This window comes from Boleophthalmus pectinirostris, unplaced genomic scaffold (assembly GCF_026225935.1).
Source record: "Boleophthalmus pectinirostris isolate CB_2022bp ecotype Guang Dong unplaced genomic scaffold, ASM2622593v1 HiC_scaffold_9, whole genome shotgun sequence".
NCBI classification, from domain to species: Eukaryota; Metazoa; Chordata; class Actinopteri; order Gobiiformes; family Gobiidae; genus Boleophthalmus; species Boleophthalmus pectinirostris.
In genome coordinates this window covers 9,315,297-9,332,735 of record NW_026571541.1, presented here as the reverse complement: position 1 = coordinate 9,332,735, position 17,439 = coordinate 9,315,297, and positions in this window count along the sequence as shown.

The window sequence follows — 17,439 nt, the reverse complement described above, 5'->3', positions numbered from 1 at the left end:
AGCCGCATCACTTGCAGTATTACGGCTACGGAAGTCAGGAGCATCAGGAGTAATACATACTGTGATTCCTTTTAATATCAAAATGCACCTGTCAAGAGACATGCTTACAACGCCCACTTTAAACTCAAGGCTATTATAAAATGAAAGTGTGAGCTGCGTGGGAGCAGTGGATGAGAGAAGGTGAACACACATTCACCAAGACAGAGAGACAGCGTAGAGCAACTTACGCCACGATCTGCCAACGGATCATGGACGCCCAGGCTAAGGATCAGTATCAACTGTGGTCCGAGCTTTCACCAAGACCAGAATCATCACTGACCTGCCAGGGAACAGTAACAACACTGACTCGGATAATGACAAGAGGGATGCGGGCGTGCTGGACGCCGTAAACGCCCAACTGTTTGAACAATTATGAGTTACTGTATGATGTTGACCAGTAGCAAATTCAGGATTAAAACAGTCTAAAAGCAGCGCATTGGAGATGAGGACAGTGGACTCTTGTCATGAAAGTCAAAACACGTGGATTCATTAGCTTTTCTTAACTCTTTTAGCAATTTCGTACTTTCAGGGATGTTGACAATTACCACAACGAGCCAGACCACGACAGCAGCTTTCACCGCGTTCGAAGCAGTTCTTATATGCCGAGATCTTAAAGGGTACACCACAGCCAAGAGTCTATCCACGCTTATAAACGTGACAAAAATCGAACTTGACCGAATATTGTTTCGGAAAAACATGGTGACAAAGTTGCACCACATGACTCCCAGCGGCCAAGTCCCCGTGCCGCAGAAATACACTCTCCATGGTAACGAAATGGCAAGGTTGACCATGAAAACGGCGCTCGGAGACACTGGCTGTGACGTCGCAGTAGGATCCATAGTGCAAAGCGTTGAGGGGGAAGCCAACTACGAGCACAGTGCCAAAAACAAAAGCATATGCTGTATTTTTATGTTCTACTTCCTCATGGTGATCGTCTGTAGTTAAGTTCTTCATTCTTACAAATGTTATGAATTGGAGAAGTGGTGCTGGACGCCGTAATCGCCAAACTGTTTGAACAATTATGAGTTATTGTGAATACTCTAACAATTTAGTGCTCTCAGACAGTATTTTTTTTTTACGTGTTACAATTGAACAAAGTTGAGAGTTACTGTGAATGCGTCAAATGAAGTTTGACTGACTTATCTAACTGTTGGGTTTTGTTTAATGTGCCTTATAGTCCGATGTGGTTTATTTTTGAAAAAAGTTTGAAAATAGAGCATTCAGTGACAGTGTGCCTTATAATCCAGAGTGCCCTATAGTGTGGAAAATACGGTAATCTATATTCTGTTCTGAATGTTACAACAGTTTTGGGAAGCTGTTAGGAAGTTTTTCACACTCTTGGGTTCAACCAGAATGTAGAAGGGAGTGGCTGGTCGAGAACACAACTCCATCTCACTTTTCCTCACAGCTATCCCATATGGAAAACAACTGGGAAAAAAATATAAGAATTTACCACTGTCTTTGTAGTAAATCTTTATATAAGGTTAATATTTGTCATGTGTGGTTTACTCCTGAAAGTGGCTCCTTTTGCATTTTTCTCATACAACTATATTATGAAAAACTAGTAAAGATAAAGTGAACATTTTGCATGACATTTACAGGTAATGTGCATGATAAACTTCATTTTCTTTGTATGTTCCATGTAATGTTTGTATTCTTTAATTATATGTTGCAGAAAAAACAATCAGAGTCTGAAGGGGGATTTGAACCCAGGTCAACCATGTGGAAGTCCAGTGACTTAGGCTAACCAGCTGATTATAGAGGGAACAATAGCAGATATTGAGGACAATTGCAAGTAACTTGGTATTTGTAACTGATATGACCTCTAGTCAGTTGAGGCATGTGAAAAAAATATAAGTGTATAGCTGCTTTTTGGAATATTACAAGTCAATATAGACCTTTGTAATAATGAGGATTTTGCAGAGTAAAAATATTTTTACAGCCTGATGTATGTTCACTGTGAGATCAGTGGAAGAGGTTTTTTTAAGGTTGTCATGCAATATTTGCATTACTGTGTTTACCCCCATGCTGCCCAACACACACACACACACGCCCCCCCCCCCCCCCCACACACACAACACACACACACACGCCCCACACACAAACACACACGCACCCACACACACAACACACACACACAGACACACACACACACACAACACACACACACACGCACCCCACACACACACACCCACACGCACCCCCACACACAAACACACACACCCACACGCACCCCCACACCACACGCACCCACACACAAACACACACACACACACCCACACGCACCCCACACACAACACACACACACCACACGCACCCCACACACAAACACACACACACAGACACACACGCACACACACAAACACACCCACACGCACCCCCACACAAACACACACACACAGACACACACGCACCCCCACACACAAACACACACACACCCAAACGCACCCCCACAAACACACACACAGACACACACAGACACACACGCACACACACACACACCCATGCATACACACACACACACACACACACACAAACACACACACAGACACACACTGTGATAATTTTCTTTCTCACTCTCCTACACACACAACACAGCAATCGAGTTTAAGGAAACAATCATCATTTCACTTGCTTTTCTATGAAATAAATGACCTTTGTCCAACACTTGTTTGTGGGATTAGTGTCATATACAGGCCTTGCAGGTTACAAAGTTTTATATGTGTCATGTTGCACATATTTACCAAAGATCTTGTAAGTGTTTTCACTGTCATATACAAATCTTGTAGGATTCATATGAAACATGTTAAAATGGTGTATGATTTGTCTATACCTTTTCCATATGGGATAACACAGTCGCTCAGTATTCCAGCATCTATTAATCAACAATAGTTTCCTTCATAATAAATGCCATTATGAGGTCTTTGCTTTTATGTAGAGTTTACGTGTCAATGGGTTTGTAACTACATTCACGTCCGCTCTCTCCATGGGTTACAAAACGTGATAGAACCGTAGGGCACAGTGAGGTTTTCTGATTACATACGTGTGCTTGGCCTTGAGCTCTGAGGCACTTTAGGGACAGGAGAAAGAATGTGAAAAGTAATTATCAGATCTACGCAACAGTGTTTTCTGTAGCTGTGATTCAGTGTGGAGTCGCAGGAAATCTATCTCTACCAAATTTAAAGGTACAGTGTGTAACTTTCTGGAGGTGGCACGTCGGAAAATGAAAGGTTAAACTCACACTTTGGAACATTCTCAACAAATACAACCAGAATGAAAATGAAAAATAAAGATTTTTAGTATATTCTTTGCATAAAATGTTATAAACAGAGGCTTTAATTTTGCACATATGTTAAATGTGGGTTTGTGTGTGTGTGTGTGTGTGTGCGGGTGCAGGTCTATATATTGGAGAGCCAGAAGTGAATCAGTGGCAGTATGGAAATGGCAGAGGAAACGCGGCTGGTTAATGTACGCTAAAGCAACAAACTACCTGATTTACAAAGTTATGATATCTCGGATTAACAAGAAAAAAGGCTCAATTATGGGAAAATAAGTGATAAGTAATTATGACAAATGTATCCCATTATTACGGAAAACTATCTCATACTCGTAGTCATTTTAAATAATTATTTTCTTCATGAATACAATGCTCTTCCCTGCGATTGTGGCTACACCATCTTTCCGTGACCCTTTCTATTACCCTCATTTGAAACCAGAGCTGTCAGTGGATGAACCAGAAGGAGAGTCACAAGCGCCTTGACACACTCACCAAAACTCAATGTTCTCATAACTCTTGAAAGCTGACAAATATTATGATAAAATAAATACGGACAATGACGTACAGAGTGTAAACGTGTGCTGATCAAAGCCTCACTGACCAGAGATCAAGTCAAGAATGTCCCTGCCAAAGACCCGATGAGCTACTGCACTTTGCTGTCAACAGCCTCTGCTCCGTCTCAGAGGGAACACAAACAGCAGATCCATGTTAGCACCCACTAGTATTTTTCCTCAGAATGGTCACGTGATGTATAATTGCTCATTATTTAAGCTGCTATATTAATCAACAATAGTTTCCTTCATATTAAATGCCATTATGACGAGATTGTTTTTATGTAGGTTTTGCGTGGAGTAATTGCGTGACTAGGGTTTGTAACTACTTTCAAATCAGCTCTCTCCATGGGTTACTGAACGTGATAGAACCATACGGCGCAGTGAGGTTTTCTGATTACATATATGTCACGTGATGTTGCGGTGATGTGTCCGGTGAAATGATTTACACAGGCTGACCGGACACGTCAACATCACGTGACCACTCTGTGTTGATAAAGTGGTTCTGTGTTTGGCACAGACAGTTAGAGCACACCTCTGTGTCTGGACACTCCAGTCATTCTGAGACATCCCTACACCCTCCTGAAGTCCAGCCCATTCATTTGTGTCCTTTATAGTGGACATTGTGTTAACCAGTCGATCTTTTAAGTGTGATCTTTGTAGAGCATGCTCAGGGCTTTCTACTGATATGTGATGTGTTTGGCTCTGACTTTGGTAGCAACCTTTTACTTTTGATTCAAAATGGACAATATTCAAAATGGTACATTATGTGGTACAGGGAAAAGAAAATTTGTTATCCTTCATTTCTACCATTTTAAACTAAATTTTTCACATGTATTTGTACTTCTTAACCTTTTAAGATTAAATGTTAGTAATTATTTTTATATTTTTAATGTTTGTGACTTAAAATAATAACCAGTTTATAAATGTGCCTGCAGGTCTTATATCTGCATGTAGACAGATAAGAGACAGTGTCCACCAGCGTCTGACCAGAACTAAAGAAGCAGCTTGGATGAGCTGCGAAATATTTTCAACCAAAATAAACATTTGTCCAGTTGACAAATTGAATTTCTCCTTTTCCATGTACACAGGGTGTTAAAGTAGACTTTTTGTGTAGGACTAGATTAAAGGAGAGGACAGAAGGAGGAGAGAGAGGAGAGGAGTGAGTGAGGGAAGAGCAGAGGACAGAAGGAGGAGAGAGAGGAGTGAGGGAGGAGAGAGCAGAGAAGGAGAGAGGAGACTGACCCTGGGTGTAGTTTGGCTCAAACTGTGGGCAGGGTGGTAAAGTAGCCTTTCTGTTTCAGATCCATTTTGTTTCTTTGTGGGGGAAATAACAATAACAATAATAATAATTAAAATAATAACAACATAACATTTACATTTACGGGGCCTCCTTCCAGTGGGACATGCCTGGAACACCTCCCATTCCGGGCATGTCCCACTGCAAGGAGGCCCTGGGAAACACCAAGGACATGCTGGAGGGACTATGTCTCTTGGCTGCCCGGGGAACACCCAGGAGGAGCTGGAGGAAGTGTCTGGGGTGAAGGAAGTCTCTGAGTCCCTGCTTAGACTGCTGCCCCTGCGACCCAGCCCCGGATAAGCGGAAGAAAATGGATGGATGGATGAACTTTGTTTATATTTTTTGTCATGCAAAAGTACATGTTTTGTGTTAGGAATTGTTGTGACTAAAACTAGTTTACAGAAAACTCATAACAGCTCTGCGTTACGGGTTATCTACGTTTGCTCAGTACGTTCATACTATGTTTAATCTTAACACCACTGTGATTTTAAACTCCTATGAGCCCTGATTACAACAATGATTTTACTTACAAAAAAATTAAATTTAAATTAAAATAAAGTATATTGTACAGTATGTGAGTGTATTGTAAAAGCAAAATTAGAGTGTGCACTATTTGCATCTCACAATAAAAGATTATAATCTAATGTGGAAAAAAATGTGTGTTATATTTTGTTTTGGGATGGCGCCTGTGTTGGTAAATAATTAGGAAAAGGCAAACAACTCTGGACTACTGCAAACTATTTAAAATCAACCAGCTGTGGCTTTCACATTTTTAAGACAATAAAAATCAGGTGCAGCGCTTATCCCCTCATCATCACATCTTCATCTTACCCTTTACTGCTCTTTCCAACGGCAAACTCACTCAGATCTAACCTTTTGCAAAGAACAAATCAAAAATCCCGTGCTAATGGCATCAATTATGTCATTCTGCCTGTCTGAAATCTTCCAGTAAAAGTGTGGATCGTTGTAAGGGCAGACAGCTCGGTGGATGTATGCAGGTCACGAGACAGGCCTAAGTGGATTTCTTAGGTAGAAGCTGCTGCCACTTTCTCCGGGCCCCTAATATTTATGAAAGTTGAGTGCTTCTTGAGACAGATAATCTTTGTTATTAGCACTGGGGGTGAAAAGAGTGCTTTAAAATGCTAGGCCTGCCGCTAGCTTAAATGGCTAGATAGACAAGAAGAGTTGGTTGGAGAGTGAGGAGTAGCATGCTAAATGACTTTTAGAAGCTTTTGATACTTCGACTACCACTTAGGAATGTCAAAATCATTTGGATTTATCAATAACAATGGTTATACAGATCACAGTATAATTGTAACATATAAAAATAATAACTTAACTCATTTTTAAAGCTAAATTAAATCATTACAATCATGTTTTCAAGGTTTCAGGATTTTCACGACATTCTATAGGTCAATACTATTTATAACTGCTGACAGGGTTGAAATTAATCATGTTAAAATGCTGATTTTGTTGTACCATATTTTTGGGACTACAAGTCACACTGGACTATAAGTCGCACTTCTTGGGGGAAATTTTTTAACAGAACAGACTGTTAACGTCACATATGAACAGTTCTTCAGATAAACTATAACATAAACAACAGAAGAAGTTTACCAAACTCTCCATCTCGCTCCAAATCACTAAATCCTTTCAATTCTTGGTCACATGGTCACATTTTTCTATAGCGCTTTTCCACCTTCAAGGCACTCAAAGCACTTTACAACAACAACACACAACACAATTTCACACACCAGTGTACGCAGACACTGTGGGCAAGGTGGGTTAAGTGTCTTGCCCAAGGACATAACAACAGCATTCTTCTGTGGGGGCTGGAATCACACCAGCCAACCTGTGGGTCAGTGGATCTGACCACTCAACCTGTGATGTTTATGTCGAGAGCTGGAATCGAACCACCAACCTTCAGATCAGTGGGCGAATGCTCTACCAACTCAGCTTCATCCTCAGTGTCACTTCTGAGCAACTCCACAACCTCGGGAGGTAAACAGAGCGCCGCTTCTTCTGTGTAGCTGTCGTCAGACACAGCATCAGTTCCAGTTAAAATTATTCCGGCCTTTCTGAATCCCAACAGGATGGTTTCAGTGTCACTGAAGTCCAGGCTTTGTCAATCCACCCAATACTACAGGGACTACAGGTAGAAATCAGCACTGGTGCTACAACCTGGTAAAATGCATCTCTCCTGTTAAGGTTCATGGAAACTGTGCACTGTCCCTGTCTCAATAATAAATAAATAACATAAACTAATGACTTCCAGGAAAGTTGCATGATGCACCCTCTCGTTGTCACAAGTTTCTTGCTCATTTTCGGCTGCATATTTCGCTACTTGCAGCTTGTAAACTGCAAAATATGATTCTTTTGGGGGGCATTTGTGTTCAGTCTTCTCAGTCGTCTTCATAAGTTTGTTTACATTTTCACTGGTACAGAAGTAATGGTGCGATTCGACTGACATGATACAAACTGGACAGCGGCTCTTTCTGCAGGAGACATGCACAGTAGAGCCAAGTGACAGTGGTCCAAGAGTAATAGCAGTAGCAGATACTGACACACAAGCCTAGAGCGCCCTCTCGCGACTTTCAGTGTGAACATTTTAATATATAAATCGCACCAGAGTATAAGTCGCAGGATCATTCAAACCATGTAAAAAAGTGTGACAGCATGTTTATACAGCATGTTTAGGTTATAAATACTGAATAAAAAGTTATCAGGTTCAAAATTTGTCAATTTAAAGATGCACTGGGGTCCGTCAAATCCTTTTCTCCATGGAGATGTTATTGCTTTGTTTGGAATGTTTCACAGCATGGTCTTTCTATCTTTGTGGAGATCAAACCAGGCCAAGTTACAGGTCAGATCTGTGGAGAGGCAACCCTGCTCACAGTCAGAATGCCTGTTTTTCTCTGTATTTTTGAGCTGTCTAACCACATCTGATTTGATAAATGTAATGCAGAACTGTTTAATGTCATACTGTGGAATATTCCAGGCAGAGCAATGACATATCCATAGAAACAAGCAGGTGACGGACCCCAAACAAAAAGTTATATAATGCACCTTTAACTTTTGTGATCACAATGATGAAAAAGAAAAAAAAAAGACAAATCTAAACTGTAGAATGTAATTTTCAACACAAAATAATTATTGTGTCTGATATTCAGGAAAGGCCCAAATGTGTCCCTTTTTTGTGATCTTGCTCAAACGAGTAAGTAGTTTCTTGATAAATGTAGTTGCTAGAATCTTCTTTAGACAGGAAACAGCAGCTAACCAAAAAACTTCTGATGCATGGATATACAAATGCCAACAAGATGTCACAGATGAGAGGTGAGATATGGGCGAGTGATTCTGTGTGCAGAGGCAACGTTCAAACAGATACATAGTGGTGCTGTGTTTGTGCAGGTGTGAAACTAGTGAAGCGCTATACTATAAATAAATAACTTGTGATATGCCACCAACAACTTTATTACTACAAAGGGCATCGCAAACAATACTACACTACATGGGTTTATGGGCTAACAATTTACAATTATGATGAATAAATGACAGAAACAACTGATTTTATAATTTCATTGCAACCAAATACGCTAGTCTTTAAGAAACAAACAAACAAACAAAATTCTGGTTGAGGGTTCATCAAGATGATAATAATACTGTATTTTTCGGACTATAAGTCTCACTTTTTTACATGGTTTGGGTGGTCCTGTGACTTGTACTCTGGTGCGACTTATATATTAAAATGTTCACACTGACAGTCACCAGAGGACACTCTAGGTCTTGTGTGTCAGTATTTGCTACTACTATTCCTCATGTACCACTGTCACTTGGCTCTACTGTGCATGTCTCCTGCAGAAAGAGCCTCTGTCCTGTCTGTATCATGTCAGTCGATTGCACCATTACTTCTGTACCACTGCAAATTTAAAATTTAAACAAACATATAAAGATGACTGAAAAGACTGAACACAAATGCCCCCAAAAAGAAAATCATATTTTGCAGATTACAAGCTGCAAGTAGCAAAAACGGTAATCGAGCAGCAGAAGGAAAGCTTGGAGTGAGCAAGAAACTTGTGACAAACGGGAGGGTGTGTCATGGAACTTTCCTTGAATGGATGGACAAAGCCTGGACTTCAGTGACAACCGAAACCATCCTGTCGGGATTCAGAAAGGCCGGAATAATTCTAACTGGAACTGATGCTGAGTCTGACGACAGCTACACAGAAGAAGAAGCAGCGCTTTGTTTACCTCTGGAGGTCGTTTAGTTGTTCAGAAGTGACACCGAGGATGAAGAATTCAATAGTGATTTGGAGTGAGATGGAGAGTTTGGTAAACTTGTTCTGTTCTGTTGTTCATACTCTAGTTATCTGAAGAACTGTTCATATGTGACATTAACAGGCTGTTGTTCTCTGTTGTATTGTTATTACTATAAGTTGCCTTTCAAGATGAAATGTCGGTTCCTGGTCTCTGATTTTATAAAATAAATTTCCCCTAAAAAGTGCGACTTATACATGTTTTTTTTCACATTACATATTTTTTGGCTGGTGTGACTTATACTCTGAAATATAGTCCGAAAAAAGTCTGAGAAATACGGTAGCACTTGTGTAGCACTTTTCATGACACACAGGTCAAGATTACTACTGCTTTGCCTATATATTCCACAGTATGGCATTAAACTTCCCTATCTCAGTGGAGAGAAGCAGGTGATGCCACAGGAAAGGCAAGAGGGGAGGTGACCCCGCTAACAGTAAGGATGCGTGTTTTTCAAGGTATTCTAAGCAATAAAAATGGAAATATGTGTAATTAAATACTGTGGAATGTTCTGGGCAAAGCAGTAACATCTCCATGGAGACAAGCAGGCAGTGGACATGCCTATAAGAGAAGTTATACAGTGCACAGTTATATTTACATGTAATCCAGTAAAATTGCAAATGACTGGTTTGCTCTACGCACATGTCATTCTGATAGTACATCTGTCAAGGTTTTTTTTTCTTCTTCTGTTTTCTTGTGATGGGAAAATTCACCAGAACTACACAATTTGCAATGCAACACTTACACACAGGAAGGGGCCTTTTATCAAATACAGATCAAGTCTGTAGATGTGAACTGCAACTTTTCTTAAGAATTATCAGTGAATTACTCTGACTCTCATTTAGAATTGCTTTATTTGCAATTGTATTTGTTGAATATGCAATGGTGGTGCTTTAAAAAAATCTAAAATCGCTGCAGACTATCTGATTTTGAACCGTGAGAAACAACTAGTTCATTTAAAACAGTTTGCGGTGTGGTCTAAAGTTAATCCTGGCCTTTTGCATTTAAGTTATTCATTGCAATGTGTTTATTTAAGCACTTTCAAAATGTTTAGAGTCTTGATAGGCGTTTTGCCATCATGGTAATACAGCTATCATGCCAACAGTGAGCTTCCTGATTCTCAGAGGATAAATAATTTTGCAGGCAGTACACAGCGGCCTCATTTCTACCTTAAGAGCTACTTATATTGTTATGTATTTATTAACCAAGACAGCACAAGCAGAATACACTCAAACAATCACGTGAGACAGTGAAACTTTTGCAGATTAAAAGATATAAAAGTGTTAAAAGCATCAGCACTGATCCTGTAAATTCTCAGCACTGAGACTTAGATCTTATTCTCTTCTCTTCTGAAACTAATTTGAAGCACACAGATTACACATTTGAACTACACACCCACTTTATGTTGACCTGGTTTAACATTGTTGACACATTTACCACAGATGCCGGCAGCTTAAGCGTCTAACAAATGTCAATACAGGCAACAAGTCATTGGGTGGGTGTAATGTAGCCAGTCCATTACTTGGGCCTAGGGCTAGTTAAAAGGTAAAATGAGGAACTGAAACAAAGTTTTAGAAATGTTTATTGAAAATTAATGTGCAGATTGAAGTTACCTGTAAAAGAAAAGGAAATAAGAAAAAAAAGTGCATTTAAATTGAAGTAATTGTACTTACCCTCTGGTGTGGTCGGCCTCAGGTGCTCCGGCCAAAAGAGTCCCCGGGGAGCCAGAGCAAATTAAGAAGGTTCCGGGGCAGCCAACCATGTTGTTTGGAGAAGGGGAGCACAATTTTTTAACTGGTTGTATTTAGTATTTTAGGGCACTGAACACTGCTAATTTAAATAAAGATATATATATATTTTTGTAATTAATGTAATTGGATGTTGTTTGGGCACTGTTGGATAGTTGTTGTTTTTTTTAGATATTAAATGTACAAATTATTGGTGCTTACCTGATAGTTAAAGTGGGCTCACCCAATTAGGACAGGGCCTTTAAAAGAAGCCAGCCTCACCTTGTTTAGGGAGAGGTGCTGTGTGAGCGCAGGTAACTGCTATGCCTGTTTTTAACCTTTTTGGAATTTTTGTAAATAGTTTTTGTTTTGTCTTTAATAAATGCACTGGGATCTGCACTGTAAACTGGCTCAACTTGACTCTGTTCCTCCTAAAACCGCTAAGGTTGCCACCAGGCTATTACAGTAGGTCAGCACTTTCACTTCCCTGTGACAAGTGTGTGACCTTTAACATGACCCAGGGCTTGTCAAACTATGGTGCGTGGCCTTCTGGTGACTGTTTCGCCCGGTGTGTACCTACAATAGACACATCAAGAATCTTCGGACTTCCAGTCATTGCGCAATGCATACTGGAAAGGATTTTCCGAAAAAGTGAGCATCAAACTGCCATGTTTGATTTTACAGTGAGATGCGTCTATTGACAAAGCTGATCTTTGCAAGTCTTTTGAACCATATCGCTTTTGTTTCTGGTTCTGATATTGTCATATTTTAGTTTTGGGATTTGGACATCGTTAATTGTGTGATTGTTGGATGTCCTAACAATGGAAAACGGCTCAAGAAATGTGTTTGCGAACTCCATAGATGCAAAAGGGAATCAGATCTGTGTGACAGCAAACTGTTTCCCTTCCCAATGGAATTGAAAAATAGTGAAAGGCGAAGGCGATGGGCAGGATTGATCCACAGGAAGGACGAAAAAGGAAAATCAATCAAACATGGCGGTTTGATGCTCACTTTTTCGGAAAATCCTTCCCAGTATGCATTGCACAATGACCGGAAGTCCGAGATTCTTGATGTGTCTATAGCCCTGTCATTAAGATATGGTGCTTGAACTGGTGCATGTGTCAGTGGGGGCTGTGACTTTGTGAATGGGGCTCAGCAGTAAACAGTAAATTAATATTAAAAGTTTGAAAGCTCTGGGTTAATCAGCTCGTTTAAAAAAAAATCTGATTCTGAAACTTTATAAACCGTGAAGTTATTAAAACATTTCGCTGAATCTTATACTTTAAACTGCCTTTTTGGACTTAAAACAGTTGCATTATGGACATTAGTTATAGCACGTAGCTGTTAGACTCAGCAATGCCTTTGAACTCTTAACCTTTCAGACCTAAAGGCAATTTTAGTACATTTGTCCTCGCCTGGATTTTTTTCTTATTTTACAATTAAAACTCCCCCTTTTATACCCTAATGAAATCTTATACATCCTTTTTTCAGTACAACCTGTTATGGCTGTAATAAAAACTATAGGACCAGAAATACAAATGGAAAAAACAAAACAAAAACGGAATATAAAACTCACACTCTTTCATATGAAACACACAGTAAGCATGTATAAACAACTTTTTGAATATAAAAAAATACTTAATTTAGGGCCTTAGCTACAAACGTGCAAAATATCAAGTCTGTAAGTAAACTCAAAATATACTTATTGCCCTCAGAATTGAAAAAAAGTGCAAAGGCCCCATGACTTTCCTGGTGTGAGTCATGGAAACAGCTGGTGTCAGGTCCAGGGCACGGAGCCACATCACTTCCTGCATTTCCATGGTGTTTATTACATTTGGAATTGTACATTTTAAGTGAAATAAACCTTTCAAATAAAAATAGCAAGGGATGTGCAATTACTCAGACCAAGATGTGTAATTTGTCATTTATTTGAGAAATAACTGCACTTAGAGCGGCTTTTTCCATTTTTATGAGCTGTTGACCATCGACTCATTACATTGTTTGGGAAAGTAAGCGCTTGCATTTTTGTATGAAAAGCGCTCTATAAATAAAGTTTGATGATTGAATGATTGATTGATTAATTGAAAGTTTGGGTCAATCAAAATGGATGGAGTGCATGCGTTTGACAGAAAACAAAGTTCCTATTGGACACTCGTTTTCCCGCAGCGTGCATGTGACGTACGCAGTGTTGGGGAGTAACAGATTAAATGTACCGGAGTTACATAATCAATGTACAAATTATGAGTAACTGTATTCGGTTACAGTTACTGTTTCAGTGAGTGGTAATTGGATTACAGTTACTTTGTTGAAAAGTAACTGTAATCCAATTACAGTAACTGGTTTAGACCCTCCCAGGTCTAAACCAGGTCTAAACCAGAGCTAAACTAGGTCTAAACCAGGTCTAAACCAGGTCTAAACTAGATCTAAAAATGGGTCTAAACCAGGTCTAAAACCAGGTCTAAACCAGGTCTAAACCAGGTCTAAACCAGGTCTAAAACAGGTCTAAACCAGGTCTAAAACAGGTCTAAAACAGGTCTAAACTAGATCTAAAAACGGGTCTAAACCAGGACTAAACCAGGACTAAAACCAGGTCTAAACTAGATCTAAAACAGGACTAAACCAGGACTAAACCAGGACCAAAACCAGATCTAAACTAGAGCTAAACCAGGTCTAAAACAGGTCTAAAACCAGGACTAAAACCAGACTAAACCTGGACTAAACCCGGACTAAAACAGGATATAACAGGACTAAATCATGCTGCGTGGCTGTGTCTCCTCCTCTTCTATCAATAATATTTTTAATTCAGTTAAGGAAAGTCTGGGCTATTTATTTTCTTTTAGCAGACAAAACATCTTATGTTACAATATCCACGTCTTTGCTTCTCTACAACAAATCAAGTAATCCAAAGTATTCAGATTACATTACTCATTTTAAGTAATTTAATGGATTACATTACAAACTACACTTCGGGCTATGTAATCTGTAATCTGTGGGGGAATACATTTTAAAAGTAACCGTCCCAACACTGGACGTAGGATAATGATGGAAATATGCTCGGAAAGGCACAACTGTCAGGTTTTCAAGAGACAAAAAGTTTCTATCTTTGATGGAAGGAAAGTTATGCAGTTATATAAAACATATTCCCAAGTATCATATACAATACCATCGGTCTGGAAGGGTTTAATATTTGACATTTTCAAATCTTCTTTGGGAAAAATGAGCAGGTGGTGACTGTTGTGCTCCATGAGGCTAAAAGTTGCTTGCAAGTGCTGGTATTTTTCTGTGTTTGTTTATTGTGACTTGTGTTGCAGATAACAGCCATTCTAAAATGCCAGTAACATTTTAATCAAACATGTTTGGAAAGCGTTCTGTGCATATGTATTTTTCCATTCTCTTTTGAAATCAGCCTCTTTCTTGAATTCTTGCGCAATAGGTCTGCTTTGATCTCTAATGAAATCTCCAGTCCGTTTGTCTATAGAGAGTGGAGCAGCAGCACCAGCAGGCACACACATCCACAGTGCCATCTCTTCATTCACATTTCCATTTGTGTAGCAGCAGGAGACGCAGGACATCAGTACACAGTGAGGGGGCTAAAGAAAACCAACTGCTAGTCACCATGAAATAAGAAATATTCAATCTACACGACCACACAAAAGTTTGGACACGCCCTCTCATTCAACGTTACTTTTTATATACAGTATATGCTCAAGACATCAAAAAGTATGATGCAAGACATATAGAATTATGTGCCATATATTGGTGCGGCGGTAGCTCTGTTGGTGGAGCATTTGTCCACTGATCCGAAGGTTGGCGGTTTAAATCCTGCTCTCAACATTTAAAAAAAAAAAAGATAATTGGCTGAGTAGATCCACTAACCCACTGACCTACAGGTTGGTGGTGTCATTCCAGAATGCTGTAGTTGTGTTATTGGGCAAGACATTTAACCCACCTCGCCTCCTGTATCTGTGTACACTGGTGTATGACAGTGTGTGAGAGAATGTGTGACTGGTTCCTTGTTGTAAAGCACTTTGAGCCTTGAAGGTGGAAAAGTGCTGTATAATAATGTGACCATGACCATTATGTAGCAAAGAAATAAATTACACAAAATATATATTTTTTATATTTTACACTCAAATCCTCACCCACGCACTTTGTTAACAGCGCAGCACCCTTGACCAAAAAATCAGGTACAGTGCCTTTAATGGCATACTGTGGAACAGGGGTCATCAAACTAAGGCCCACAGGCCAACTCCAGCCCTCCACGCCCCTTTGACCCCATCCTCAGCCCCTCTGCCCCCACCACTTGAACTTTTGAGGATTGCCTCATAGGGCCAGTTCTTTTTCTTTTTTTTTTATTAACTTTTGGCAAATAATAACATATGTGCATCTTATATTTTGTTGATTTTTTTCAATTAACAGCACTAGGCAACGTTTCGCCTAGTGCTGAAACGTTGCACGGTTTGTCCTAATAAACCTCACAATTTGCAAGTAAGACGATGTGCGGGATTTTTCTGTATGTTCTCTGGCTGCTCCCTTTCCTCCGACGCACCCATCTCTAGTAATTGATGTGCAAAGTTCTCATTCTTTTTGATTTTTTCAATAAAAAAGTTATATTTATATTTAAATAATTATATGACGTATTTACATTTGCCTGCTGTATTTTAGTCACCTGACAAACTCGAGATCAAACAGTGACAGTCAACACAGTGCAGAGTTCTGTGGTGCAGGTAAGGACAGCAAAATGGTGAGTGTTAAAGTACAAAAACTTGACAGAGAGTGCTGAGTTTTCAAAGAACAGTGGACGACCGATTTTTTATTTATTTATTTTTTCAGCGTAAGGGCTGTGCAGTTTGTCTGATATGTAAAGAAAGTGTGGAGGTTTTCCAAGAATATACCCACGTCAGGGTCACACAATAGCTGGGTTTCACGTGACGTCACAGGGCTACGTTTGTCAGCACGCAAAATCAGATGGAGGGCAGGAAGTGAACTGACTGGAGGAAAATGCCGATGTGTTGTGTAGTTTACAGCTGTGCCAATTGTTCTAACCGAGAGAAGGAAAAGCGATTTTTTTAGAGTACCGAATATAGTCGTCCACAAAGGTCAGAAATGGGAAAAGCTGACAGAACAACGCCGTAAAAAGTGGATTACAAACCTGTTTGCGGTCGGGAGGAGCAGAATTCGCTAATGCTCGTGTCTGCAGTGAACACTTCGTCAATGGTTTGTTACAAAGCTAAATTGTTTTTTGTTTTTTACCTAAACATAAACGAATCATTAACGACTAACGGCTAACGACGTTTGTTGACATTAAATTGTTCAGATAGAGGTTAGTTCTGATACACTGCAGTTTTTCCATAATGTCTATACATATAAAATAAGAGAAACACTCACCCTGGCGAAGACCAAACGATAATCATCATTTAGGCATTTTGCACCAAGGTTGAGGACCCATCCACTGACAAAAAAAGTTCTATGCCTCCAAACTTTTGTACACCTTCATCTGTTGTCTGGTGTAGAACGATGTCTGAAGAGCTAAATAGTTCGTGATATCCTCTGCCTCAATTGTCGGCAAATCTTTTACTTCGGTTGAAAATTATCTCATTTTCAATAAGATGGGGTCACGTCCAATATATTTGTCGACTAACTTCTTGTACTTTTGCCTCGCTGCTGGCTCTAAATCCTTACAATAAGAACTCTTCTCCATATCTGTGTTCTCCAGAGCCGTGTTTGTCGTGTTTGTCTTCACTTCCTGCCCTCCACCTGAAATTCGCGTGTCATTGTGATCACGTGACTGAACCCCTCCTCGTCTGTTATATGGCCTACCTGACCCTGGCCCCCCATCACAGTCAGGAATGATAATGTGACCCCAGAGAAAAAAACTTTGGTGACCCCTGCTGTGGAACATTAAAGGCAACGCCATATTATTAAATAGTCTAATTTTTATATAGCGCTTTAAGACCTTCAAGATACTCAAAGCACTTTACAACAAGGACCCACTCACCCATTCACACACACACTCATACACCAGTGTACGCAGACAATAGGGGCGAGGTGGGTGTCTTGCCCAAGGACACAACGACAGCATTCATCTGTGAGAGCTGGAATCACACCACCAACCAATTATGTTTTTTTTTTTTTTTATTTTGAGAGCGGGATTCGAACTTTTGGATCAGCGGACAAACGCTCTTACCATCTGAACTCCTGCTGTCACCATGGAGACTAGCGGGTGGCGTACAG